Source organism: Ciconia boyciana, chromosome 2 (assembly GCF_034638445.1).
Source record: "Ciconia boyciana chromosome 2, ASM3463844v1, whole genome shotgun sequence".
In the NCBI taxonomy this organism is placed as follows: domain Eukaryota; kingdom Metazoa; phylum Chordata; class Aves; order Ciconiiformes; family Ciconiidae; genus Ciconia; species Ciconia boyciana.
The window spans coordinates 159727059-159730112 of record NC_132935.1 but is presented as its reverse complement, the minus strand read 5'-3'; positions in this window follow the sequence as shown (position 1 = coordinate 159730112).

The window sequence follows — 3054 nt, the reverse complement described above, 5'->3', positions numbered from 1 at the left end:
AAACTGCCCTGCCAGCGAGGAGGCTGGGGGTGCACAAGAAGCTGGGAGGGGACACAGTCAGGACAGCTGACCCCAACTGGCCAAAGGGCTATTCCATACCATAGGACGTCATGCTGAACAAAAACTGTGGGCAGTTGGCCAGGGCGGTGCAGCCCCTGCTTGGGAACTGGCTGGGCATCGGTCAGCAGGTGGTGAGCAATTTCATTGTGCATCACTTGTTTTGTATATTCTTTTATCATTATTTTCCCTTCCTTTTCTGTCCTATGAAATTGTCTTTATCTCAACCCACAAGTTTTATCTTTTTTCTGATTCTCTCCCCCATCCCACTGCAGGGGAGTGAGCGAACGGCTGTGTGGTGTTCAGCTGCCTGCCCGGTTAAACCACGTCAGATACCCATCAATTCTTGGTGAGTTGTATGTGCCAGGCTTTCTGGTCTATCCTGTGGCTTTACACAAAACCAATGATGCAGAAAGGTAAGGGGAAAGGGAAGGACAAGTTCCCAGTCCACACAAGCCACTGGTGTTTGCCTGAGTGAGGAGAGCCCACGCTGCTGGGAGGGATCCCACAGGACAGGACAGGTTGCAGATGCTCCATGGCACAGAAGTCCTGTAAGTGAGGGGAGCTGTGACCCAGCCTCAGAGGGGCACGGGAGCCACCTCTGCGCAAGCTAATGCAGCTCGAATGCCTGCGAGCGAAAGGGTGAATGGATTGACTATCCTCAAGCGGTTGCTGTGGCAGGCAGAGCGCCGAGTGGCATCTCCAGTGAGCACGGCTGGGCATTTGCTACCCAGGTTGCAGGGGGATTTTTACTGAATGACACTAATAAAATCCAAAAACAAAGCGGGCTAATGTCAGTAATTCCCTTGGACAATTTAAATGCACATATTTTAGGAGAGGAGCAGCCTCCCACACATCCATTCTCAGTTTATGCTCACACATGCTCTCCAAGTATCAAGGACAATGCGGCCACTGCACTTTGGAGAAGAAAGCAAGAATAGATTTGGGGACTGGCAGCACCAAGCAAAAGCCGCAGAGCGCTAGCTATGTGCTACCCAAATGTCACAGAGCCCTGGACTGCGGGAAAGAGTGGAAAAGATGGTGTGTGAGCATGCATTCCTTATAGGCATGGAGGGACAAAGTGGTCTGCTCAGTGTCACAGCGAGAACATGGCCACCTCACTAACGTTTGCCTCAAATGCTGCACCCAGCAAACATCCCGCATCTTCCTGTGCAGCCCGAGCGGGAATGTCCCTGCATCTGCATCTTGGCGATGCACAGGCCTTGGTGTGGTGACAGGGTAACTGCACAGTGCTGCTCTTGGAACCCTGAATGGGTCAGGCAGATGTGGTCCCCTCTCCGTCCTCATCCTAGGAGGAAGCATGGCCAGGCCCAGCTCTCCTTCCAAATGCCCTTCCTCCAGGACATCTCCCCAGGGCTGCAGAGAAATATCCCAGCTGCTCACCCGTGCTGGCAGCACCCCAGGAGCAAGGGAAGTATCACCACTGGCACCTTCCCTTGCCATGGTGGGGATCACTTATTACCAGGGACCTCCTGAGCACAGGAGATTGACAGTCCGGGACCCAAACCCCAGCTAGAGCAAAAAGACATGCTTGCATCCCTCTTAGCAATGGGCAAGACATGTTTAATCCATGGTGAGACCAGGGCTGCATCTCCCGCTCCTTGCTGCCCTGCAGAAACGGCCCTGGGCTCCTGCATAGGGCAGGGCTGTGCACAGCCCCAGTTTGGGACTGGTGAGGGAAGCGGGCTGTGCCTGCCCAGAGGGGCAGGGGAATGGGAAAAGGGTTGGGCAGGCAGAGGGCACATGAGGGGGATGCAGCCGCCTTTGCCGGTGTTGACCCCCAAGCCCCCGGCTGCTGTTCATGCCTGAGACCAGGCAGGGTGCCACCTTTGTAGGGAAGTGAAGAGAAGTGCCCCCACATCCCTCACGCTGACTTGCCTTCGCCAGGGACCATTATTCAGCAAAAACCGCAGCCGGCACAGATGGATGCGGAAGAGGGGAAGGGAGGGTTGGGGGTGATCGCTTGCGTGGTCCTGTCCCCTTCCATCGCTCGGCTCCACTCCCCACAAATAGACAGCAGCAGCCAGCCTCGGGGAGGGGGCACAGCCTCCTTCCCCCAGCCCCAGCGGGGAGCAGGGCTCCCCATACCCATCGCCCTCTGCATCCCATGGCCCTCCGTGTCCCACCGCCTGCCTGAGCTGGAGTTCCGGAGGGGCCGCTTCCCCCACCGTGATGTTTCCTGCTGGATGACACAGAGGATGTGAGGTTTTGGGCGTTGAAGCAAGGGATTTCACCTCTTTGCATCCGCTCCCTTCTCTGACAGCTGAAAGGTGCCTGTGTGGGACCAGGGACTGCCTGGGGCCCAGCGGCTTCCTCCAGCCCCGGCCCCCAGCATCGCCCCCTCCACCCGCCCCCCCACCTCCCCTCGGCAGCCCTTCTCCCAGGTTTGGGGAGGCTCCGGCGCTGCTTTCCCTGCGAGGTGGAAAGATCGCTCCTTTAATCTCGCCCCTAACCCCGTGACCTTCTCCCTTAAGGAGCTTTTCCCCTTCATGTCACTGCTTTTTAAAGCCTCCTTTACAAATAAAAGCAATTTCCTTTTGGAACTGTAACTATGACATGGGGAGATGCGCTTTTTTGGGGGGACAATAAAGGGGTAAGAATGGGGGGCCGGCTCCCTTTTGGTGTTTGTCTTCAGCCGGGTCTGTTTGTTTAGATACTTTACATAAGACAGTAAACACCAGGCCAGTTAAAAGCTTTAATTAAAAAAGGTGGTGAGCTGGGGAGGGGAGGAAAAGGGGGGGAAAAAAGCCTTTCAATTTACACAGCGACTTAGCGAAGCAGCCCCAGACAGACAAGATAAATACATCCCGGGAATCCAAGAAACGTAGAGGACAAAGATAACGAATAAGGTGATATCTACCTATGGAGAGCAACGGCTCAGCGCCGCGGTACCGTGCGCTCCCGCAGCCCACCCAGCCCCGATACCCTGCGGATGGGCTGGAGCTGGCCCTCGCCCCTTTTTGCCTTCTGTAAAAA